The sequence below is a fragment of the Protopterus annectens genome, chromosome 5.part0, assembly GCF_019279795.1.
Source record: "Protopterus annectens isolate FY-2018-M chromosome 5.part0, PAN1.0, whole genome shotgun sequence".
NCBI lineage: Eukaryota > Metazoa > Chordata > Ceratodontiformes > Protopteridae > Protopterus > Protopterus annectens.
Window position 1 is genome coordinate 1,775,282,117 of NC_056735.1, and position 27,752 is coordinate 1,775,309,868.

A 27,752-nucleotide genomic window follows, 5' to 3' on the forward strand; every position below is an offset into this window, starting at 1 on the left:
TTTTGCTGAGACATAATCCTTATAGGTCTAGGAGACTAAGATAAGGATTTCTTTACTATGCCTGCATATGACATTGCATAGTATGTCAGGGCTGAGTGCATTGCATGTGGTGTGTTAGTGCAATGCTCACAGTTTGTGTTTTTTGTTAGACTGGGGCCCCCTTATCTCATAAATATTTGTACCTATCACCAACAGTGTAATCTGTGTTTATTAAAAGTTCATTGTCTTTGAGCATGAGGCAGTTGCAACACTGTTGTAAGATATCTAATGCTATGAGGCAGGCAACAGAGGTTAAACAACTAAGCTGATCTCCTATATTGTCTGGTGGGAAGTAAAACTTGATTGATTTAAAGAATTTAAATAAACTAGAGATCTGCAGGCTATTTAAGATGTGTATCTGTTTAAGGGGGTGCTTGGTGCATTAATGTGTAATTTGGGTAAATATGTGACTGTGATAGCACAGCTTGGGAACCTTGGTTAACAGCAGTGTTGAGCTATTTGCAATGACTGTAGGCTAAGTTTGCCATTATAGCACTACTAGGGTGTTGAACAGAGTATGTGTATGTACCTTTAAAAAAACATCTCCAGATGTAAATAAGTGCATATAAATAGTGAGCATGTGCAGCAGCTGTGCCATTTTGAGAGAACAGCCAGAGTGTTAACATTTATGAGCATGGTAGCCAGTCTGTTTATAAGTTTATTTAAGTTTAAGTTACAAAGCTGCATTCCTGATGTGTTTGTGTGTAATAAAGCTGCTTGAAATGAACCCACAAATGTTTTTCTGTTTTATCCTGACCAGACAAGCAACATGATGTCAGAAATGGAATTGAGAGAGCAAGTTTTTTGAGCCATGGGGTGCAGAGTTGAAGGTGAAGGCAGACTGAGCTGGCTGAGTGAAATGGGTGCAGACAAACAAAAAGGACAAAAATTAATTTAAGGTAACCAAAACTTACACAAATTATTTATTTGGCAAAGAAAATGAAACAGAGCATGTGTAAGGCACAAAACGCATTATTAATCACACGAGTAGCACAAAACGTATTATTAATCAAATGAAGGGCACAAAACACATGATTAATTAAACAAAATGTTCGGAACTACGATATTTGATAAAACTAGCAGAAGTATTCATATGGGGCTCAGAATTATCTTTGGTTTGCATAATGAGTATGTTTGAAGTAAAACAAGTACAAGGAAAGTATAATGAGCACGATAAGAGATTAAAAGGGCATAACGAGTACAATAAAAGAACAAATTAAGCTTTAAAATCAGGGTGACTGCGTGTTTTTTAGTAAAAGATAGAGTTTGGGCACGAACTACTATTTCCCATTGACCAAAGCCATTCAATGCATAACTAGAGTTGTTCAAAGTATCTCAGAGTGTGCAAAGTGTTTGCAGAGTGTGTGCTTTATTACGGTGCAATTATTTCAACGAGTTTACTGTGTGCAAAGTGCAGTTATATTGCAAAGTTCAGTAAAAGTAAAGGCATTTCGAGAAGTTTCTTGTGCTGTGTGCATTTATTCCCAGAGTGCCGCTGTGGGCTCCCTTGATAAAGTCCGTAGCTTTTTAAGCAAGTTCCAAGACTAGCTCAGTAAAAAGGGCATGTTCAGTGAAGTATAAGGCTGAGTCAGCAAAACCCAAGTCAAATCTTGTTGTTAACAGTCGTAGTTGTGGAGCCAAATATGAGTCTAAAAGAGAGAAGTGCTTAGCATTTTGTCAGCAATGCCACAAGTGTAGAAAATGGAATAATTTTCAAAAGTTTTGTAAATTAAGGAAGCCTCATTCAGTTATTAAGAAAGGTAACTCAAAAAAGCAAGTTGATCATGTAGATCAGTGGTCGGTGAAAGGGTTAATGCAATAGATTTGTTTTTTTTTTTTTCCTGATAATTTTTTATTTGAATTTCAAATTTAACAACAGTAAAAACTCAATAAATGCAGTAGATGTGTTGGCACAAACACAAAAGTATTTTGTACTGTCCTGATCAATGGTAAACCCACAGAATTCAATGTAGACACTGGTTCAAAGTGTAATGTAATGTTAGCAGAAACATTTGCTAAAGTTGGGGCTGGTGGGCAACTTAATTTAGCCAAATCTGTGAAGCTTGTTACTTATGGAGGTGAAGAGAATCAAACCGAAGGCTCGGTAGTGCTTTTATGCTATTCGACTGGGAACAGTTACAGCTTGCAATTTTATGTAGTCAGAAGATCTGTGCAGTCATTATTAGGTCACAGAGACAATTTGAGAATTAAACTGTTTTCTTTTACCAAAGAAGTCCATCATGTAACCACATGTCTCAGTTCCAGCTTCACTGATGCTATTTTCTCAGAGTATGCTGATGTCTTCAATGACAAGCTAGGCAAACTTCCAATTGTGTACTCCATGAAAGTAGACCCATAGGTCACTGCAATGGTCAGACCAGCAAGGAGAGTTCCAATAGCTATGCAGGATAAAGTCAAGGTCCAGTTAGACCAAATATTGCAGCAAGGTGTGATTTGTCCAGTTACAGAACCAAATGATTGGGTGTCTTCCATGGTAGTTGCTCATAAGAAAAATTCAGATGAAATCAGAATATGCATTGACCCATGAGGCTTGAACAATGCATTATAAAGACCTCATCATCCTGTACATATAGTCGAGGAGATTGCTGCCCTTATGCCAAATGCCACCTTTTTTTCTGTCCTAGATGCAAAGAGTTCATTTTGGCAAGTAATGCTTGATCACAACTCTTTACTAGTGATTACATTCGGTACCCCATTTGGTAGGTAGAGATTCCTCAGGATGCCTTTTGGGATAAATTCTGCCAGTCAAGCCTTTCAATGTTTAAAGGAGAAAAATTCAGGCTACCTGTGTGCAATAATAGTTGATGATTTACTGGTTGGAGGCAATGGTGAAGAAGAGCTTGACAGAAAACTCAGGAAAGTTCTCAACAGAGCATGGAAGTGAATTTAAAGCTCAGTCCTCTGAAATGCAAATTCAGACTACCAGAAATTACTTATATAGGTCATTTATTTACCAGTAGATGCTTATGGTCAGATCCTTCTAAGCAAGCAGCCATTCTAGAGATGCCATCTCCAGACAATACGCAAGCCCTACAGCATTTTCTTGGGAGCAAATTTATTCCTGACTTGTGTGAGTTATCAGTGTCTTTAAGAGAGCTGGCATGCAGAAATGTTGCCTGGTCATGATTAGAACAACACCACAAATCATTTGATAACCTGAAAAAGCAAATTGCCAACCTGTCTACATTAAGATACTGTGATAAACTGAGAGGCTCCAGCCTAGCCAGATAGAATTTTGTAAATAATTCTATGTCATTGTAAATGTTAATATGATCCACAGGCTTATTTGACAAATGTAAGAAAACTGTGTCAAGTCTTGAGCTTCAAAAATGTAACCACAGTACACCATGCTGGAAGAAAGCTGACAAGTAAAGAATTTTATGACTGTGTGTGATCTCAAGCTAGGAGACAGGATGTCTGCAGCTGGAAATTCTTTCTATTGTCTAAGGTGGAGATAATTACTAGGTTTCACATGTAAAGTGTCTTTTATTGTGTCTTCCTGGCAGCTGCAGATCACAAAGAAATGTAAATTTTAAGTTCTGTGAGCCTGGAAAACTTAAGCAGAAGTGATAAGAATGATATAATCTGAAATGACTCAGCAGTAATGTGTATTATCAATTTAAGAACTATCTCAAGGGAAAGAGATTGCATTTTGTATTTGTCTTCAGACCTGTTAACAACTCACCAGCACTGAGCCTTGCTCTGTAAGTTATTTAGGCACAGTGATTTCTCTTAGAAACAGATAGAAGTACAGTAAGATTAGTTTAGATGTTTTCTATATTTATGTGACACTGTCCTACTATGTTATTTTAAAGTATTTCCTGTGATTTCTGAACTCTAATGTCATTGTGTTGAGTTAATAAGTATTGTCTTGTGTTTTTATTATTTATTATTAAATATATTTAAACCTTTTATTTGGTGATACTGTACAGGCCACTCTAGAATAGCCTTGGCCTTGGTCACACTTACTATTTGGATAACAGTAACATTGCACAGATGAATTGGACGCCTTTGGTAAGGGCCTTTTATACTAGCTGATAAGGGTGGTTGGTGGCAGGTGGTACTACCATATATTCTGGGCAGAAGAGGCATACCTGGAGAACCTGTGCCAGCCTTCCCCAGGAGTGTCTGTGTGTTTCTATATAAATCACATCTCAAAGTGTGTGTATCAGCTACTTGGGCAGGGACACGAAGCACTGGTTGGACAAAGAGGGTACTGGAGGTTTTGGCTTGACCACTTGGCTGAGATCTGAACCCTATAGCTGTGCCAGTGCAGTGTTTTATTGGGGATATGGAGAGAAAGGGAGAAACCAGCCCCAGACTGACTGTGATCTCTGTGTGCTCTTAGGGGAAATTGTACTTTACTGTGTGTATACTTGTTATCCTCCCAGTGTAGACATCCCTCACCAGTGCTAGTGGTGAGTATCAAGGCTTCTTGATTACTGGGCCAGTGCATGGGCATCACAGATACTATGATGTCCATAAACGAGTAGTTCTTTCCTGTGATACTTCAAAGTTCGGTCTTGGTGTAGTTATTCTTCAAGAGGGCAGACCTGTTGCCTGTGCATCTAGAACTCTTACCCAAACTGAGGTGGTGCATGCTCAAATTGAGAAGGAACTTTTGGCAATTGTGTTCACGTTTGAAGTTCCATAATTATATTTATGGCTGAGCTATCCAGATAGAACTTGACCCTCAACCTCTAGTCTATATTTTAAAGAAGCCTGTGCATTCTGCTCCATCAATACTATAAAAATGATGTTCAAATTGCAAAAGTATAATTTCAGAATGATGTATACAAAAAGCAGGCTTCTTTATCTGGCTGATACCTTTTCCAGATTGCCCGGAAATACCATGTAACAGCATGATGCAGAGAATTTTGACTTTGATATCATGGAAGTCCTTGATTTTTCTACCACGAGACTTGATGAGTGATCCAATTTTGCAAAAGCTCAACCACTTCATCAATGGAGGATGGCCATCAAAGTAATTATATATACCTCCAGAAGTACAACCTTGTTTTCCATACAGAGATGAGATGCTGATGGAAGATGGTATCATTTTCAAAGTCCAAAAGTTGTTGTTCTTACTTCCTTACAATGTGAATACATTCAGATTTTGCATTGTGGCCACCCAGGTTCTGATTCTACCAAAAGAAGGGTGAGATGACTAGTATTTTGGCCTTCTCAATCAAAAGACACTGATAAAGTGCTTTCTTCTTGTTCAGTATGCAACAGTACTAAGCTGCATTTGCAAAAAGAGCCACCTCAGCTAAGCCAAATTCCTGAACTACCTTAGTCATCCATAGCAACTGACATATTTGAGTGGAACAGTCAGCATTACTTAGTGTTGGTAGACTCTTATTCGAACTGGCTTGAGATCAATTTGCTACCTAACCTAACATCCAGTGCTCTTGTTACTAAAATGAAATATCATTTCTCAGTCCATGGTAGGCCACACAAAGTTATTTCTGACAATGTTTCTCAGTTTACCAGTCAATTGTTTCAGAAATTTGCAAAAGAGTGGGACTTTATCCATGTTACTAGTAGTCCTGAATACCCACAGTCAAATGAACATGCAGTACAAAGTGCAAAGCAATTACTAGACAGGTCAAAGCATGACAATACTGAAATCTTCTTGAATTTACTTCATTTCAGAAATATACCCTGTGACAACCTACTTGGCTCACCTGCTCACAAACATCTGTCTAGGCAAACCAAAACAACCTTGCCTATCAGTTCTATTTTATTGATGCCTAATGCTAAAAATAGCAGAGCAATGAAAGCCCAACTTTTAAGAAAAGTTCTTTTCAGAAGTCCAGCTATGATAAAATGAGAAGATTTCTATGCCCGTTAAAAGAAGGAGAGACAGTGAGGATGTAAACAGTGAAAGGCTTTGAACGAATTGGTCGAGTGCAAGGTATATATGCTGATCCAAGATCCTACTTAGTGGAATTTAAGGGTATATAATACAGGAGAAACCCCCAGACATCTTCTTCCTGTATCAGGAATGATATTGCAACTTCGTATCTGTGATACACACTCTAGAATCAAAGCAACTCTGACAATGTTCATACTGAGGAACATGTTTCAGTATCCATTCCCGGTCCTGATAATGCCCAAGTTGTCAACAAAGTTGAACATTCCTTGAAGACAGTCCCCATTGCTAGATCTAATTCTGACTATTATGTTACATGATCAGGTCATATTTCTACACCTAGTGTAAAATACACAGTAACCTGGACATGATTGTTTTATATGAGTCTAATTTTATATGATTGCATGTTAAAGAATTAGTCCTGTACAACTGCATGTCAAAAGATTATTCTGTAAATTGTATGTCATTGAATACTGTCATTTCATATATGAATCATTTCTCAAAGAGGGAGGATGTAGAATAGAGCGTGTGTGTGTGTGTGTGTGTGTGTGTGTGTGTGTGTGTGTGTGTGTGTGTGTGTGTGTGTGTGTGTGTAACTTTAAGAAGCATTTCCAGATGTAAGCATGTGAATATAAATAGTGAGCGCGTGCAGGCAGCAGTACCATTTTGAGAGGACAGCCAGAGTGTTAACATGTATGAGTATAGTAGTCAGTCTGTTTATAAGTTTATTTAAGTTTAAGTTGCAAAGCCTCATTCCTGATGGGTTTGTGTGTAATAAAGCTGCTTGAACAGAACCCATGAATGTTCGTCTGTTTTATCCTGACAAGATGAAGGACAAGGGGGGATGCTACAAATTATATTTAAGCTATTAGGTGCGTGGCTCTATGTGTTATGCATCTATGCACAGCTTGCTGCCCTTGTATATAGAAGGAGTCAAATTGCTGACTGGATTTGAGTGAGTTGGGTTATATTATGTATTACTACTGAAAGTGTCTATGCCTATGGAGTGCTCATTATAGACACGTTATGCTAACCAAAGCTCAGTGCAATATAAATTAAACAAGAAAAATGAAAGAGCCAATGACAAACAGCTAAAGTTATAACCAATAGCGTTTATATTCCCAGAACTTCTGCAGTCACACTACTGTCATTAAGATTAATCACTATGAGCTCTAGATAATTTACACAATTGGCTAAAACTAGCTGTTTACTGTGTTTGAAAAGTGAGTAAAACACATCAAATAAAGGCAGCAATACTGATTTATCCATTTAACAGCCCAGAAAACACTCAAAAATAAAACAACACTGCAAAACCAATTCATTTAATAGCTGTAACTTCAAATTCAGAGAAACATAGTAAAATGTAGAAAAATGAGAAACTCACAAAACTCTCAAAAATCTGAATAACCTCAGGCCTAACAGCACTGGCAGTAATAGCAATAAAAAATAGATGCTTTCCTAGAGGAACAACAACTCCCTGGACGACATTCAATAGGCTTTCATTGCAAGAAAGGACTGTCTGTCAAAACGGATCCACTTCTTTGATTGGTAACATGAAAACTCGATGATGAGATTACTGGTAGACATAGAATACATCCTGCATAACGACTGCTAGGGAAACTTGAAGCACAGGGTGTAAGATCAAGGCTGAGGAGCTGAGTGATGCATCACTGAGGGGTGTGACTGAAGGTTGTGGTGAGAGTGACAATGTCAGAAATAAGGAAAGTGACTAGTGGACTACTGTGAGAGTCTGTACTAGGTCCATTACTCATTAGTCTATTTGGTACTGACATATCTAAGAAAAACAGAGCAGGATCGGATTTTCTACTGATAGCACAAAGTTACGCACAACACTGGACAATGGGGAAAAGAAGTTAATGAAATATTTGAAAAACCTAACCAAGTAGGCAGAAAGGCAATGTTGGAGAGTCAGTGCAGGAAAATGAAATATCAGCTGGGGGTTGAAATGAATTTATGGCAAAAGAAAAGGAAAAGGCTCAGGGAGAATTGTTTACACCAGGACTTGTTGTTAATCACATCTGAACTCGACCAACAGAAGCAAAGATAAGGGGTAGTATCAGCATGTTTATCATCAAGTAAATAGCCTCTAAAAGCAAAGAAGTAATGGTCAGAATCTAATGATCCTTCCTTGTGCACTGTGCACAGGCCTAGAGGCCATACAAGAGAACAAATATTAGGAAGGTTTATTTATTTATTGTTTGTTTGTTTGTTTGTGTGCGTGGTTGTTTGTTTGTTTGTTTGTTTGTTTGTTTGTTTGTTTGTTTGTTTGTTTGTTTGTTTGTTTGTTTGTTTACCAGGATAGGGCATTGATTCAGATGGATCATTTTCAGGCTCAGTCTATGAAAAGAAATTTGAAAAGTAGAGTAATAGCACACAATTAGTATGAATAAAATGCACATAGTATGAAATAGACAAAATTAGCAATAGATATAAATGATAGGAATAACTATGATACATCATGTACAGGTAATTTCATATCAAAAGCAAAAAAAACTCTTCAAAATGTACAAACAGAAGAAGCATAAATTTATAGTATTAATATAACTGCAATGTCAGCAATATAGCATTCCCTGGGAACATAAAATGATAAAGTGATGACCACATGTAGGACTTGATGGGGATTTGGAAAGATAACTGTCCTATGTGATATTTCCAGTGTTGTGGCATTTACACTTTGCTTGCTTGAAAAGAAATTATTTTAATTCCTTTTAAATTTGCGAAAGGACAAGGTGTCACTCATGTATAGGGATCATTTCACGGATCTTGGTGGGGGTCCAGGATGAAAAAGAAGTGTTCTATGTGCTTTGCTTTTTTGTGAGTGTTGCTAGCAGGCTAGGTTTGGAGACAGACAATGGTCTAAAACTTTTAGTTATGTACTCACCATAACTTCAGATGTTTGGGATCCATCTCGCCTACATTCTGACTGATGGGTTCGGAGCCGATCCCTCGGCTCCGACTCGGCACGCTTATGCCAAAGAGCGAAGTCTCTTATTGGCTGAGCTTACTATATCCCAGGATGCACCACTACCAGTCCCCCAGATCTAGTTTGTCCGCATACATGCACACATGCACGCACTGCTTATATAACATCATCAGATGAAACAAGATAAAACAGTAGAACTCAAAACCGTTCAATCTCTTCTGATCTCCAAGGCAGGGGGAAGGAGGGTGGGTATTAGGAATGTAGGAGATGGATCCCAAACATCTGAAGTTATGGTGAGTACATAACTAAAAGATGTTATGTGATCCTATCTCGCCTACATTCTGACTGATGGGACAGCGTCCCTAGCACCTGAATCCTGGGTGGCTCACTGGAAAACACTCCTGAGTACCGTGGAACCAAATGATGCTCGCCCTTTAGATGCCACATCCAATTTATAGTGGGAAATAAAAGTGTGCGGATTGGACCAAGTAGCCGCAGCACAAATCTCCGATATAGCGAGCTTGGAATGAAAAGCTATAGAAGTCGCCATAGCTCTGGTAGAGTGAGCTTTGATAGATGTTGTAAGTTGCTTATTCGAAGAAGAATAAGCCTGAGTTATACAATCTCTAATCCATTTGGAGATAGTAGCTTTTGTGATGGTTTTACCCAATTTATTGTCTGAGAAGGACACAAACAACTGGTCTGACTTATGAAATTGCTGAGTCCTGTCTAAATAGAAGCGCAATTGCCTGTGAACATCCAATTTATGGAGAGTGTATTCTGCTTCATTGGAGAATTTTGGGAAGAAAACTGGTAGCTCTAGAGATTGTTGGAGACAGAGATTAGAACAGACCTTTGGGACAAAGGATGGATTAGGCCTAAGTGATACTCTATCCTTGTGGAAAATCAAGCACGGTGGTTTAATAGACAGGGCTTGAAGCTCTGAAACTCTTCTTGCAGAAGTAATTGCAACTAAGAAGGCAGTTTTCCAAGACAGATATTTTAACTCACATGTAGCAGCCGGTTCGAAAGGGGAAGATGTTAATGCACGAAGCACCAAATCAAGATCCCACGGAGGCGCAGGATGAAAAACTGGGGTCTTAACAGGCCCGCACCTTTAATGAAAGTTTTGCATAGTCTGCTGCTCATCAATGGAGGATCCATGGATTCGTGGAATTTAGAGATAGCCGCTAGTTGGACTTTAATAGTAGAGACAGAAGATCCTTGATTAAACAGGGATGTTAAGAATTTCAAAACCTCTGGGATTGGAGCAGTGATAGGGTCTAAGCCCTGAGTTGAGCCCAGATAGCAAACCTCTTCCACTTACTGAGGTACAATTTCTTAGTGGTGGGTTTGTGGGCTGAAGATAAAATGTGAATAACTTCCGGGTCTAATGTGTGACTTCTGACTAAAGTCGGAAGTGGAGGAGCCAAGCTGTCAACTTCAAGGAGTGTAGGGACTGATGCTGTCGTCCCGACTGATGAATTAGCAGATCCGGAGTTAGATCTAAAGTCCAAGGATCGTCCACCGCATGTTTCTTCAGGTAGGGAAACCATACCTGACGAGGCCAGTATGGAGCAATCAGTATCATTGTGGACCCCAATTGAGAAGCTTTTGAATGACTTTGGAGAGAAGTGGAATCGGAGGAAAGGCATAAAGTAGCCCTGTTGGCCAAGGTTGTGCTAGAGCATCCATAGCTGCTTCCCCTTGATGTGGAGTCAAGGAGAAGAACCTTTTGCACTTCGTGTTTAGTGGTGTTGCAAATAGGTCGCAGCACGGCGTCCCCCATCTCCTGAAAACCTGAGCTGCTACTGTTTCGTTTAGGGACCACTCGTGAGGAGAGAGAATTGTTCTGCTTAATCTGTCTGCCAATATATTTGATTTCGCCGGAATGTGGGTCGCTACCAAGAAACGGCTGGTAGCTACAGCCCATTCCCACACCCTCATGGCCTCTCTGCAAAGGGGGTAAGATCTGGTCCCTCCTTGTTTGTTTAGATACCAGACCACCGACATGTTGTCTGTGTGGATGGCGATTATGCCCTGAGGGAGAAACTTGTGTAAGGCCTGTAGGGACAGAAGTACAGCCCTCATCTCCAATACATTGATGTGGAGAAGAGTTTCGTCTGGAAGCCAGAAGCCCTGAACTAACCTGCCCAGACAATGCCCCCCCCCACCCTGTCTGGGAGGCATCTGTCGTCAGGGTGACCACTGGAGAGGGAATAACAAAAGGACTTCCTTGATTTAGATTTGATGTCTGAAGCCACCAGCGAAGGTCCCGTTTGCATGTTTCTGTAATCATAATGGGATGATTGAGGGGAAGGTCCTGAAAGGACCATTGAGTTGACAATAGCCACTGAAGAATCCTCATGTGCAATCTTGCCAGAGGAACTAGAAGAACCGTGGCAGACATCGAACCTAAAACTTGTAGGACCATCCTGGCTGGGGCTTTGGATCTTGAAATCAGGGCTTGAACTTGGCCTTGTAAAGTTTGGATCCTTTCAGTAGGAAGAAAAACGCGCATCAATTTTGAGTCTATCTCTGCTCCTATGAACCTTATGCGCTGAGAGGGCAGCAAGACAGACTTTGACCAATTGAATGTAATTCCCAGGGTAGCACCCAGGAGATGGTGGCTTTGAGGTTGTCCATTAGTAGATGCCTGGTGGTGGCAGTCAGGAGCCAGTCGTCCAGATAGGGAAACACTTGGAATCCAAGACTCCTCAGGTGAGCAGTCACTACTGCCAAACACTTGGTGAACACCCTGGGGCTGTGGTGAGACCAAAGGGCAGTGCACAAAATTGGAAATGACTGTCTCCCAGGCTGAAGCGCAGATACCTCCTGGACGCCTGATGTATCGGTATGTGATAATAGGCGTCCTTGAGGTCTATGGAGCACATCCAAACATCCTTCTCCAACAATGGGAGAATGGATTGTAATGTGACCATTCGGAATTTGGATTTCGTGACGGATTGGTTTAGTCTGCTGAGATCCAATATTGGTCTCAGGTCCCCTGTCTTTTTTGGCACTAAAAAGAACCTCGAGTAATTTCCGGATCCGATCTGGTCTGTGGGGACCGGTTGGATGACTCCTTTTTCTAGCAGCTTTAAAGCTTCTGCGGCTGCAATTTCCCTTTGACTGGGTGGTGGGTCCGGGATTTTTTTGGACGGTGGGGGTGAGCATATGAATGGGATGGTGTAACCTCCGGCAATGATCCGAAGCACCCATCTGTCCTGAGTGATTGACTCCCAGGCTTTTAGGTGCTTGGCAAAACGGCACCCGACTGGCTCCGGAGCAGCACAGCCGGGCAATCCCTCATGAGGTGTGGGAGGCTGAAGAGCCACGAAAGGAGTCGCGGTCTCCAGAATTGCGGGGCCCTCTGCCGCCTCTGGGACGGCGTCTCCCAGAAAAATTTCCCCGTCCTCTGCCTCTGGAAGGGGAATCTTCCTGCTGTTGAGGAAAAAACTTACGTGATTTACGGAACCACATCTTCCCTCCTCCTTTAGCCTTGGGATAAGGCCAAAAGGGAGTGGAATAACGGGCACCAACGGCAGATAAAGTTTTTCCCTCTTGCTCACAGCGGGTAAGGGTGTCTTTAACCTTAGGTCCAAACAAAGAGGACCCATCAAAGGGAGCGTGAGTGAAGGAAGACTTGAAGGCCTCCATGAACTGACACAAACAGAGCCAGGCTTGTCTCCGTGAGAGCCACGCCTGTGCCTGCCGCTCTACCGCCCTTCGCCGCATATGAAATGAGCCTCATGGACGAGTTAGAAATTGACGTAAGGATAGCCAACTGAGAGCTAACCGACTGGGCTAGCTGCTCAGGTAGGTTACCCGAGAGGGAATCTGACAGCTCCTTGACCAGATCCCTCTGAAGTCTGGTAAAATGTGCCAAATAATTCAGGGACCTTAAAGTAAAGGCCGCTGAAGTCCGGGTGCACTTCCCGTACCGGTCCATGCTCCTAGACTCCTTATTAGGAGGATGGACGGACGTTGAAGCCTCTGCCACGTCCTGTTGTGTAGCAGATGCCACCACCATGGCATCTACAGCCACGCCTTTAGTCAGGAACTCCTTCTCGGGTGGGGCAGACAAAAATTTGTTAGGACGAGAAGGGACTGGTTCCACGGTATCTGGATGTTCTCATGCCCTCCGACAAACTAAATCCAGGAGCTCGTCGAAGGGCGGAGACACCCAGGAGGCGGAGGGCTGAGCCCCAAAGACCTTGAGGAGCACTGACTCATCAGCAGAGGGGGGTTTGGATATCCAGCCGCCTCGTTGTTTGAGGATCTCTAAGATGTCTGCAAATGAGACATCATCCGAGGACGACTTCGGGGACCCCTCCGCATCATCAAGATCAGTGTCAGATGTAATAGACTCGGGGGAGTCCACGTGCTTCCTCTTGCACGATCTCTTCCTTGGGGGTTCCTCTGAAGACAACTCCGAAGAACCCTCAGGAGGAGGGTACCCTCCAATGGGGTAACCTCAGGCCCAGGGGCTCCGCTGCCTACGGACAGGGGAACTGCCAAAGACCCAGTCTCCACGCCCAGGGAAGGTGCTGGTAAAGCCGGGGAGATGGCCGAAGAAGACTTGGCCAAGGCACTCCTCATAGCTCTGAAAGCCGGACCCCCAGAATCCTGGGAGTGTCCGGTCCCCGGAGCCATGATAGCAGACGGAAGTCCCGCAGCCGAAGCACCGAGAGGGAGGCTCGGAACCGATAGCATAGGTCCCGAAACATCACCCCCAGGTCCAGCCGAAGAAGTCCGTGTACCAAACTCGGACCCGAAGGCCGGGGTTGGAGTAAGGGTCGGAGCCGACCCTAAGATCTCCACCGGCTCCAACAGCACCTGCTCCGACGGAGCTGAAGCGGTCGGAGGAGGAATAGCAATGACATGGGCATGGGCCATCGGCTCCGAAGCCAACTGGGTCGGAGCCAAAACAAATTTTTGAAAGACTGGGGACTGGAACAGTCTTTGGAGCACCCTGTCTATATCCGAATCCGACATCCTCGATGACCTAGAGGATACTGAACGGGTTCGAGATGGCCTCTCCAATGGCCCCAAAGGGCTAGGGGACCGGCTCCGAGGCGACTCGATGACTATCGGCGCCGAAGGAATACCCACACTAGTTTCCATCGGTGCCGAGGAGGACTTCGGCGCCGAGGAGGAAGTGTCTGAGCGGGCAACCTTTGTCGGCTCCGAGACCAGTGGAGCCGACGAAGGTGACCCGCCTCTCGATGCCCCAGCCATCGGCTCTGAAGCCAGAGGAGTCGAGACTGGTGGCATCGAGGCAGACCGTTCGCCTCGGCTCCAAGTCCTTGGAGCCGAAGGAGAAGCCTGCCTTTGTCTTTGGGCGGCCGGACCCGACGGACTGGCCGGAGCCGACGCCCTTTTCTTTTTAGCTGGAGAAGGAGAGGATGCTAAAGCTTCTTCAAAGGAGGGTTTTATTAAGCCTTTAAGAATGAGTTTATTTTTCCTCTCCTGGAGGACCCTCGAGGAAAAAGCGTGACACACACTGCATGACTCTTGTAAATGTTTTGCACCCAAACAATAAACACAGAGAGAGTGGTCATCTGTGATTGACATTTTAAAATTACATTTGGTGCATTTTTTTAAAGCCCGAAGGCCTAGGATTCTGAGACATTATAACAATAATGCAGTAATTCTCTGACAGCAAAAACAACACTATCCTAACTTGACTTTCTGACTTAACTGACACTACAAAAATCAGTTACAACTGCCGATTAGATAAACAATCCGAAACAATTAACTCAAGGGGATCTTAAAACCCCAAAGGTTTGAGAGGGGTTGACTGACCGAGAAAGGCCCTACAGATGAAGGAGGCCTGAAATCAGAACCAACGCCCAATCACACTACAAGTTTTTCACTAAAAAAACTCCAATCACACACAAAAGCACAGAGTAGCCGTTAAAACAGCTTTTTATGATAGGAACAGCAAATTTCTGACAGAAAAAAGTAAGTTAAATACTACTCAGCTCAGCCAGCTCGAGACCACGTCTTCGCTAGTTAGCGGCAAACGAGATCTGGGGGACTGGTAGTGGTGCATCCTGGGATATAGTAAGCTCAGCCAATAAGAGACTTCACTCTTTGGCATAAGCGTGCCGAGTCGGAGCCGAGGGATCGGCTCCGAACCCATCAGTCAGAATGTAGGCGAGATAGGATCACATAACATCATAAGAGTTATCTTTTCTGGAGTTCATTCTGTACTGATGAGTTTGAAGATCATGTAGCCTATGAATATGTTTTTTTTTTTTTGGTGGAATAGGCAGCCATTTGGCTTTGGTTTGTGTGGTTTAGTAGTGTTCCCTTCAGAGGGAAAGGGGGAATGGTATGAATCTGCAGATTTTGTTAAAGCTGGAGTAAAATAGACAGATGGCCTTTTGTAGGATGAGACAATCAGGAGGAATCCATATTTTAGCTGTGAAAGTACTACTCCCTTACCAATAACAATCCTGCTTTATAGGTTTATAATTAAAGGGAATTTGTTTTAGCCTAAAATAGTAGTTTGCTCACTTTGCTTTATGGACTAAGATGTGGTGTTCAAAGTTGAGAAAGGGGCTTAAGCACGTGGGAGTTCAAAAGAAAGCCAACATAAGTGCGCACTGGATGGAGGGGAAATGGTAAGGCCAATGTTAAGTGTACATGGGATGGAAGAGAAATGATAAGACCCAAGGTAAGTGTGCATGGGATAGAGGGGAAATGGTAAGACCCAAGGTAAGTGTGCATGGGATGGAGGAAACATGGTAAGACCCAAGGTAAGTGTGCATGGGATGGAGGAAACATGGTAAAACCAAATGTAAGTGTGGATGGGATGGAGGGGAAATGATAAGGCCCAAGGTAAGTGCACATGGGATAGAGGAGAAATGGTAAGACCCAAGGTAAGTGTGCATGGAATGGAGGAGACATGGTAAGACCAAAGGTAAGTGTGCATGGGATTCAGGGGACATGGTAAGACCAAAGGTAAGTGTGCATGGAATGAAGGGGAAATGGTAAGACCAAAGATAAGTGTGCATGGGATGGAGGAGACATGGTAAGACCAAAGGTAAGTGTGGATGGGATGGAGGGGAAATGATAAGGCCCAAGGTAAGTGCGCATGGGATTCAGGGGACATGGTAAGACCAAAGGTAAGTGTGCATTGGATGGAGGGGAAATGGTAAGACCCAAAGTAAGTGTGCATGGGATGGAGGGGAAATGGTAAGACCAAAGATTAGAAGAGCTGGAGCTATTCTCACCTTTGCACTCTTAATCTGTTTAATAACTTGGTAAATGTAATCTACTTACATGGACTCTTTTCAACCATAGGCCAATAACAGGGTAAGAAAACTGTTGCATCTGAGACATATAAGAAACATACAACATAAATACAAATAAGATAAACAGTGTACACTAGAATATAAATAAGCAAGAGGTATGTTTGTATATAATAGATAAACCTAACCTGTCAGTACAGATCTTTTTTACATACAATAAATCCACGCATACACACACACACACACACACACACACACACACACACACACACGCATGCACGCACGCACGCACACACGCACGCACGCACACGTACACACACACACACACACACACACACACACAAACACACACGCGCGTATGTATGTGGTCATTTCACCAGTAGGTACATTGCTAGTTAGCTACTGACATAGGCTATGGATGCCTCACTCCTTAGTCAGAAGACATTAGTGTAAAATTTGATGACAGACCTGTATAGACAGGGAAAGACACAGTGAAAATTTCATGTGACAAGCAGGAAACAATTCCATCTGATTCTAATTTTAGATTTTCCAACTTGTTATTAAAGACTCCAAATTTCACTATGTCTCTTACTGTAATTGAAAGTCTGTCCCATGTGATAGGTCCAAAGATGTAAAGGGAGTTGATAAGGTCAATATTTAAAAATCATCTCTATTTTTGGGCTTTTGTCCACCCATTATTTTGGCTTTGTCCTGATTTCTAGTGCTTTGAAGCTGAGAAGTATGGTTAGTGCATACTGCCTACCTTGACTTGGCCAAGGCATTTGACACAATACCCCAGTCTGGTATTATAGATAAATTCACAAAATCATTCATAAACCTCCACATCACCAGATGGCTAACCAAATGGTTCATGGATAGGACACATGTTATTAGAGTGGGGGAATCCATATCCAGGAAGAGGCCAGTCTCCAGTGGAATACCACAGGGCTCAGTGCTAGGCCACCTCCTGTTTAGGATATACTTCTCAGATGTCAAGGAAAATGTAGATGGCCTTTGGATGACCAAGTTTGCTGATAATTGCACACTGGATGCACTCAATGACTCCTCAAATTATGTTGATATCCTACAGAAATGACTGACATAAACTAATGATTGGTGTCAGAGCCATGGCCTCAAACTAAATGTGAAGAAGTGCATAACCATACCCTTTGAAAAATCAAATACGCCTGAAAATGACAACATTGATAGCATCCCTCAAGAGTGATCGCAATGGTAAGAGATTTGGGTACCCAGGTAGACAGTAATCTGAACTTTGACCACTATGTGTTAAGGGTGGTGAGGAAGCTATTCTATGTAGCTCAACATATAAGTAAAGGCATTGCATCTAGAACTAAGGATGTCATAGTACCACTGTACTTGGTCCTCATCAGACTAGGAATTGAGTATAATGCACCCTTTGTCATGTTCCCCACCAGGCACCTGCAACAGTTGGAGCATACTCAAAGGCTTCTTCTCACCAAAAAATATGGGACATAACCAAAATTTCATATGTGGACCAGTTAAAAGCCCTATCACTGCATCCAGTTTCCTACCTATTGCTGAGGGGTGACCTACGCCTGATCTACAAGGAAGTATCTGACCCAGCCCTGATGAAAATGTTGCATATTCACAAAACTAACTGCATGAAGGCTACCTGCTTCAAGGATCTAAACCTGTTCTCTGCCATGAATAGATCATGCTAAAGAGACAGATATGTGTTCCAGAGATTGCCCCTCCTCTGGAATAGACTTTCTAGACATATGAAGTCTAGCCTTCCCTGCCCATCTTCAAGTGCAATCTGGACCAATGGATGGGAAATCATAAACTCATTCTCTAGGCAGTGCCCATATACCTTATAGACAGAGGCAGTCTGTAAAATTGTCAAAACCCCGCTTGCTGACCCTTGCCATCTTTCCTTCAGGGAAAGAAACTTGGGTAAAATCAGGATAAGACTGACTAGGCTTGTAAAGGCTCTTGAGCCATTAGACAAGTATTGTCCTATGAACCTATGAACATTTTGATTTCTCCATGAAAATTAGAGAGTAAGTTTTTATCATATCAAAGGCAGTTGTGTTGCAGTTTAAGAGTTTCATACAAAACAAAAGTAATCTCTCTCTGGAGAGGCTATTGCATTGAGCCTTCAGACTAACTGGATGTGAAGCTAGTTAAACCATATACTGCTGAACTTCCAAAAATATAGACAGGTGCAAGGAAACTAGGTAGGGTATAGTGGCTAAAAATTTACTGCGGCAGCCTGCAGAAGGCAAATATTACTGAGATAATTTGGATTAAAGGAGACAGTTGCACTTCTAAACTACTGTGCATGCTAAGACAGACAGAAAAGTATGCAAGTAATCAGACCACTGCACTACTGCTGGATTAACATATTCAACAGATGAAATGCTGTGTACGGGGCTGAAATAGCAATATTAAGTGTCTGAAGTAAAAGCCAAGCTCACCAAGATCCAGGATGTTTGGTTTCTGTACAGCTACCAATACATGCACTTGGTTGAATCTTGGAATAAAAATATTTATGACATATAGGAGACTAACTGTACATTCAGTAAGGGTATAGGCTGCCACACTTTGTCACAATTAGCCTCCATTAAACTAAAGAAAACTCCTACACCCTCTCCTGAATATCAAAAATGAACTCTGGAACTTGCCAAATGAAAGTGATAACACATTACACACACATACATGAAAAAACAAGATTTTGTACACTTAAACACACGCATACTGATGCACACACCTGCATGCACACGCACACACACACACACACACACACACACACACACACACACACACACACACACACACACACACACACACACACACACACACACACACACACACGTACTTAAAAAAATGTTTGCATTTTTCTTTATTATAGAAATGGAATTAAAGGTGCATATTCATTGACTATCATCCATCTATATATAATCAGATGCAATTAAAAATATTAAATAAAAATTCACATTTTTATCATTGTTTGCCTCCACTCCCAAACAGACCGAGGTGTCAGCATTTGAGTAAAACTGACTAAATAGTAATCAGACAACATCACTATTACGGTGACTTCTTGTATTTATGTGCTTAAACATTTCACAGTCCACAAAAAAGGAAATTGGAAATGCATGGCACTGGAGTAGGTAAATATCCCTGAATGTAAGTGGAGAGCTTAGGTTAGTTAGGTCTGTTGGCAGTCACCTAAGAGTACAAAGCATACATTCTACATAACAATTTCCTTCAGGTGCCTAAGCATGTGGGAAATGGGACTGCATACTTCCACAATGAAGAATAATAGCTGGAGGTTAATGAGAAGTGTATTGATAAAGAGCAGATATGGTTGACTAAAAGGATAGTTGATCCTTCAGACCAGGACCTGATGGAGTAAATAACCATTAAGGTCTAAGCAAACTCCTGAATAAGAGGATTTGTGAGAGCAGCACTGGTGTTCATAAGTACTCACTTAGATTTATAGCAATATCCAATAATATTGTAACTTTCATTTGCTCCCTAATAACTCCATTAAACAAACTCCTTCCAGTTCAAGCAGCATTTGCTGTACTAAAATATCCTTATCCACAGACCTCTAATTGTTTTATATGGAAATATTCTCTTCTGCTCTGAGGACTGTGAAGTTGATGCACATATGACCATGCGCATAGCAGAAACAATAATCAACCAAAAGTGAATGTTAATAAGAAAACTTGTATAAAACTAAAGGGATGATATCACCATAAATGGTACTTTTAATCACTATATTAAAAATAATTTGCTCATTCTTAAGACGTAGTCAGTAGAAACACATATTAGCAATTAACACTGGTATGGATATTACTCAACCATGCATTAGTTTAGTTCCTGAATGGGGTACCTTCTGCACTGAGCCTGTGTGTCTTTCCTGTGTCTATGTGGATGTCTTGCAGGTGCACTGGTTACCGTCAACATCCAAATGACATTCAGGTAGCTGAACTGGTGATCCTGCAAATTGGTTGCATGCATGTGTGCTGTGTGCATGTAAGTCTGTAGCCTATGACTGACTTATATCCTGTCTAAGATTGGGTTTCTGCTTTATGCCTGTTGGTGGTTGTGAAACACTTTGATTCTTGCATGATGCTATGATAAAGTATCGGAAAAATAAACAAATATGTAGAAAGTGATTGATGAGACTTATCAAACACTTTAGGACTGTAAACTATATAGTAGTCTTTAAAGGAGAAACCAGTAGTGAATGTTTGATTGCCATCACCAAAGATGATGCTGCACTAGGATTAGCCCTACATCAAAGTCTGACCCCTTGAATGTGTAGATTTTATTCATGGGTTTCCCCATACCTGCTAGTGGCCCTACTCAGTGGAATAGCAAACCAGAGTTGTGGGTGAAGAGAAGAAGGCGAGTGAGTATTATAGGGTGATAGTCAGAACTTCACATTCAAAAAAAGAAGAAAAAAAAAGAAAAGTTAGAGCATTACAATTATGCTAGCACACAATGACACATTGTAAAAAAAATTCAATTTTACAAAAGCTGTTTGCCACAGGACAACTTTAAATGCTGTTGCTACTTTCTTGCTGTAACAGGTTTTATTGATTATATTCATTCATTTTATTCCTTATTACCAAAATAGCATAAACATGAAATATTGAATAAGACATAGAAGTCTTAATAATTGCATATATGGCAGGATTGTTGTAATTTTAGTTGTTAAATAGTTCATGTAGCTTACCTTTCCTTTAATGATGGTCATGTCCCTTTTAATAATGAGATGGTTCGTTTTGTTTTAAATAAATCCATAGCAGCTTCAGAGTAGCTTAAAGAACAGAGATTGTTAAAACACTTGGAAATAATCATATTAACATTGTAAATAAGTGCTGGGAAGTTTTTTACAGGAAGTAGTTTGCATCGGCAATATGTATGTGCACTCTTCTGGTCGTTTCACTGAAACTGTATCTGTTAGACAAGGTTATAGTCCAATGAGATACCATGGCCTGTCTGTTATTCATTAACAATTTTACTAATGGAAACATAAAATCTTGCATGCCCTTCAAGGTTACAGTAATGAAAATTAAGATGTGTCATGCTGTGAAAAGTCTGGCAAAATGTGAAATTCTTTCATAGATGATTCTTTTTATATATATACTGAGATAGAAAAGTAATTTATTTACTGTTTAATTTGATTTTAGTTTTAGGAACCAGTTCACGCAGATTAAGTTTTTCATGAAGATTAAAGACTGAATCCAAGTTTATGGTAGAGAGGCTGCTTTCAGTCTGCCCAGTAATGTATTTCTCATGCAGTCAGTATTTGGTAGGAACTTTTCCCTCTACATTGAACAGTTTTGAGGTGCAGATGATTAGCAATATCACTGCTAGTTTTCCTTGCTTGTTATTATACATCTATGTATGTTATGGTCAGTAGCCAGTGGTGGCACCATCAGTGTTTCTTGAGATCAGCAGCAAAGCCAGTGAATGAAACCAATTAGAGCAAAGGCAGAGATGAGGCAAAACTGATATAAGTGGTACCAGTCACGTCACTGCTGCAACAACTGCTGTAGGTGCAGCTACAAGCAAAAGAGAGTGAGATGGTAAGTGATTCCCACCAAGGGTCTGTTGTACAGTGCATCTTAAACTTCCAGACTAAGCATAAGGAGCTCATGGTGTTGGCAAAGGAGTGCCTGGTACAAGCAGAGTGTCAGCAAAACATCTGCTATGATCACACAATAAGGGCACAAAAATACACAATTAGACAAAAGGTAAGAGTAGTCATTCTCGTTCAGCAAAATAAGTTATGTACAGCATGGGGGACTCTTTTCACTGGTGTGTGAAATCTAAGTGATGTAAATTATGTGGTGCAGTTGCCAGGCAGGAAGCAAAACCACAAACACTATTATTCTCAGAAGTACAGGCAAGCACGGAAGGGCTGTGGCTGACTAAGTTTGCGGACGACTGCAAACTGGGTGCTATAATAGAGTCTCTGACTGACATGGAGATCCTCCAGAAGGGCCTAAATGAGACTGATGCATGGTGGCAAAGCCATGGTCTCAAGCTAAATGCAAAAAATGCGTAGTAATCCCTTTTGGGAAAAACAGAGTAACCGCAAACTACAACATAGGAGGTAATCCCCTGAAATCTGAAAAAGAAATAAGGGATCTAGGGACCCAAGTAGATAGTCAGCTTTCCTTTGATAACCATGTTTCCAAAGTGGTTAGAAAATCCTTCTATGTGACCCATCTGATCACGAAAGGGTTCGCATCAAGATCTAAGGATGTAATGGTGCCCCTCTACTCTTCCCTCATCAGACCCATTATTGAGTACAATGCACCATTTGGACTGTACCTGGCTAGACATCTCCAGCAGCTGGAGAGACCACAAAGGTACCTAACCAAGAGGATTACTGGCCTCAAACAGTTGCCCTATGCAGCACGATTGAAAAAGCTAAGACTGTTCTCTGTTGCATACCGCTTTCTCAGAGGCGATCTCTGTCTAACGTACAGAGCCATGTCCAACCCAGAATTGTTGAACATGCTCCATCTTAGCAAAACCAAATCTACTCGAGCTACACGCTCTAGGGATATAAACCTCAACACAACAATGAATTGAACATGCTGGAGGGATAGATTCCCTTCGCAAAGACTTTCCTTACTATGGAACAGGGTCCCGATCTACATAAGACAGAGCCCCTCACTATCAATCTTCAACAGGAACCTTGATGAGTGGATGGGTAACAGAAAGTTCACATTGGGGATCACACCAACAGCACTACTAGATAGAGTCCAAGGGTACTAGCTGCTAGTACAAGGGTCTAGGGAACTACTAAAGGGGCGGTGACTACCGCACAACATGGTTGGGCTAATATATGCCTTCGGGTAGATAGCCCAGTACCAACCTATGAACCTATGAACCTATGTCACTACAGGCAGTCCCCGAGTTGCAGACATTCGACTTGTGGACAACCCTTAGATAACAACAGGCTGCCACAATGTCAGAAATAATGTGAAAATAAATAAAAATCTTTAAAGCTGCCCAACTCTAAACCTTAAAAATGAATAATTCTATTGTACTTTCATTTTCCCCATTCGTGAAGCTGCTCACATCTTGCTAGAGCAGTTACTTACGCCTGCACAGAGAATAAAAGACCCAATTGGTTAAGAGCTCTCTGTGTTGGCAATCTGATTGGTCAAGACTGCTGACTTGTACAGTACACAGTATTGAAGTAGTTGCTGTACAGTACAGTAGAATGGGCAAATGACGTTGTGGCTCACTAGGGTCTAGGTGACAGTAGGAGGTCTATCAGAGGTCTGAAAGTTCAGAAAAGAGTGGAAAACATTCATGGGTGATGCCTGTAGGACAGAAATGTGAAGTGAAGCTTAAAAAGAGGTAAGTTTAACATATTTTTGTATGGGACTTTCTACTGTACTGTATTGTAGCACAGTACAGTAGAACATTCCATGTAAGTGTTTTAACTTACATACAAATTTAACTTAAGGACAGACTAAAAAAGGGATCTCATCCTTAACCTGGGAACTGCCTGTATGATAAAATCCTACCATGACAGAGAGGCTCTGGTACTTCATATCTGCAGTGTGTCACAAGAGGTATCAGAGAGAGATCAGGAGGTAGATGTCCTCAATAGAACAGGAACTAGTACCTTCATGGATGAGGAAACAGTGTCATTGCGACTATCCCATACTCAGGTTCAAGAAATACTGATAGTGATATACAAGTTTGTGGACATATTTCCTGCTAACCTAGTGTGTACCCAGCTTGTAGACCATCATTTAGATACAAGAATCCAGAAGCTAATCAGACTGTCTTCATGCAGGGTGTTTGAGGAAGTCATGCGGTGCATGTGGGAAGAACTATAAGAAGTGTGAAATCTTGGGGCAATTCAATGATCCAGTAGTCATTGCTCTTCACTGGTGGCACTCATGCCAAAAAGGTAGTAACAGCAGGTTATGAGTAGACTATTGAAAACTAAACAGTGACAATAAAGCAGATGTATGCCCCATGCTCAGCACAGATGAAGCTGTAGAACAGTTGAGTGGAGCAAAGTATCTGACAGCTGAAACATTTTATTGAACTGCTCCGCTTACTGCTTACTGTGGGATTTGAAGTCTTCTTAAGACACACAGTCTTGCTGTGCTGTTTACTGCTGAATCAGAGACACATAGCTTTGCATGACTCCATCTGTAGTCTGTTTAAAGCACCAAGCCTTTCAAATTGCACACTGATAAAGAAATATATTTTGCAGCTATAAGCACAGTTACAGATAACTTATTTTATAACAAACCACACGTAGTCTATCAGATTTGTAGCATATATTTACAAAGTTTTCCTTCATTACAGATATGAATGATGACTTCTACAAAATACCTCTCTCTGTCCTTCTCTCACATAACTGAATTACTACAATTGCTATATACAGAGCTAGTTACGCATCCATTTCCTCTTGGTATGTTTTTCTGGCCTTATGTGGGAAGTCACATAATGTCTGTTTTAGACTTTTCTATTGTCCTTTTGTGATTTAAGCACTTTTGCTGATGTGAGGATGCCATTCTGAAAGGAAACATCTGTATAAGCTGTTCCTACTGGAAAAACATCACGTATTGCTGAATTTATAAAAAAGGATGTCTGTTAATAGATATTTGTTCTACAAACATGAGAAAATCATGTAATGCTTGTTTTCCAGTATTGCTTTGTTAGGCATTTTCTGATGCTGTGAAGAGAAGCCTATCTGTTATACATATAGTATGAATGCACATTGTAAACTCTATACATATATTCAAGCAAACTTTTCTTTCAGCATATTTACAACAGAATTAATTTCAGCCTTATATTCATAATATCTAACAATTCCCTCTGTTTTTAAACATACTCAAAACATTCTATATAAAAAACACATTAAGAAACAAAACCTTTAGTCTTTTTTGATACAAGTCAAAATGCAATTTTACATAGTTAATACAATGAAAACATGTATTACTACCAAACCTGAATGTATTTAACAACTTTTTCTTTTGCAGACCATTCTGTGAAAATATTTTATCAGTTATGAGCTGTGTCTGTTTTAATTTTACTTGATTAATTTATTATTTTGCAATCACAGAATTTAATTTATGACTCAGAATTGTTTCATTAACTCTTTGCAACTGTTGAATTAACTGTAAGAGACAATAACTATGTGCTACTGCAAGCATTTATGCACTGCTGAAAATATACAGTTTTAATGTCATTTTAACCATCACATTGTGTTCATGTCTCTGAACTGCTCAATAACATCTTGTTAAAATACTGAACTGGGCTTAGATAATAAATATTTGAAAGCAATTATTTTACTGGGGTAAAACCAGTGTTATTACAACTTGACAAATTACTTTTGAACTTATTACAATGTATCCTGATCAGTATGTATTTACACAGACTGTTTGCTATTCATGCATTTCAATCTAGTAGGTACCCTAGACCCATTGTTTTCTTTAAATATGTTTTTTTCACACATATTCATTACTAGACATTAATTACATTTGTACAGAATTTTTCTGCATTTGTACATACAAAGACTATCATTTGTACTGAAATTTTCTACATTTGTACATACAAAGACTATAAAGTACATTTACTCTAATCTTACAAATTTAATAACATTAATATTGAGCAAAATCTTGGAAAATGTTTATGTCTCTTTAAAAATATCTAGTGGAACTGGCACCAAATGCATATGTCATGTTATTTTAAACTACATACTCAGCAATTAAAAATATTCATGCTTTTTATACCAACATTGTTTTGTCAAAAACATATTGAAATAGTGACCATTCTTGCTATTAGAAACATTTATGCATTTTGCATATCTTTATTCTCTCTTGTATAGCTTTAATAAAGCAATTTTAAATCATCTCTTGTTTTTTAAACCATCTCTTGTATAGCTTTACAATTTAACAGGTTGTAAATACAATTTAATTCTAAACAATACAATAATAACCATTATGATAGCTATTAACAACTTGTAAAATATCTTATACTGTCAGGTTTAATCCAGTTTACCAGTATTTCTAATACACTAATACCTGCCCCCCCCCCCATAAAAGAGTATTGTCAAGAAGGAATGAGATATTTTTTTTCCTGTAGCTTTATTTTAGACCCTTGTTGTTTATTTTTTCTGTAGCTTTATTTCAGACCCTTGTTGTTTATTTTTTCTGTAGCTTTATTTCAGACCCTTGTTGTTTATTTTTTCTGTAGCTTTATTTCAGACCCTTGTGCAGTACTGCTTATACAGTCAGTGTAAAACTGAGAAAGTACCCTTCCCCCTGTAGTACTGCACTATTGTTTATCTGCTTTATGCTGTGAGAATAGAATGCATGTCAGCCCAACACTTTGGTTATACATGTATTTTATTAGGTTACTAACAAACTATGGACTTTTGCCTGATTTGATCATTTTTATAAAGCTTTTGCTGTTTACTACCTCTAGTAGGTATTTACACCCTCCTGCACAATTGATTTGAACTGTATGTATACTATAGCCCATTTGCTGGCTGTACTTGATGCAACTGAGTTTTTTTTCTTTTAACATTTACTTGCAAACAGATTATCAGTGACATCTATGCACAATTGTGACATTTTATTACAATTACCAAATAGTGTTGCATGTAAACATTTTAACAATTATGTTTTAATAACAATGATGCTTTAGAAAAACTCAAGCTACTTATCTGGCAATCAGTCTTGTTGTTTATCTTATCTTTCCAGCATTTCCTGTAACTTTTCATTAAGTCTAGGAAGGTCTGAGCTCACATTTTATATTCTGTAAACTATAATTAATTATTTTGGCATTTTTCCTTTAATGTGATTGTGATTTGCATAACTATGCATTTATACTACATAAATAGACATAATTTTACAATTACCTTACATGGATTTCAGTATTTTGTATTTATTTATCTATTTAACTGTCCTGCCATTAATTTTACAAAAACTGTTTGACTAATACCATCTGTGATTGTATTTATTTTTAAAATTCAGAACTTTAACTGTTTGGTGTTACTATACAATTATAACATATGTTTATTTATATTTGCTGTTGTCTGCCTTTTGCTTTTGTGCATTGTAAACAAATGTACTCTAGATGAAAAGAACACACATGCATGTCTGTCTTGTATATGTATATCTTTATACAAGCATGTCATGTCCCTACCATCCTAGCATGCATGCTTAACCATTTTCTAAACATAAACATATTATAAAATATATTTCTTTTGCACAGATTAACTGTGTATGCTGGAAGTTCCCAGCCTCTGTCAGTTCAGCTAATTTATTTCCTTTATCCTGCAACTGCTGTTGAATTTCCTGTAATGTTGCATGGTCTTTCTGACATTCTTTAGTAAGCTGTTCTGCTGAATTTGAAACTCCTATGCACTTTTGAAAAGATGTGTGTATAACTTGTCTAAGCTTCCTGAACTCATTGTGTCTGTCTTTTAGAAGTTTATTACATTTCTTTGTAACAAAATGTACTAGAGTTTCTATCAGTAACTGATTTGACTGTTGTTGCAACTCTGAAATAAACCTTTTACATCTGGTGACAGAACATAACTGTCTAACATTTGAATATAATG

At 40.2% G+C, this 27,752-nt stretch overlaps 1 protein-coding gene across 1 annotated transcript in view; it reads right to left on the reverse strand.

Moving 5' to 3' along the window:
* Positions 1-21,071, reverse strand: part of IGSF5 (immunoglobulin superfamily member 5) — a 678,183-nt gene extending 657,112 nt beyond the window's left edge. The window contains exon 1 of the mRNA XM_044071572.1: positions 20,871-21,071. The gene's annotated coding sequence lies outside the window, so the exon portion shown is untranslated. The remainder of the gene's footprint in view (positions 1-20,870) is intronic.
* Positions 21,072-27,752: the final 6,681 nt, after the last annotated feature.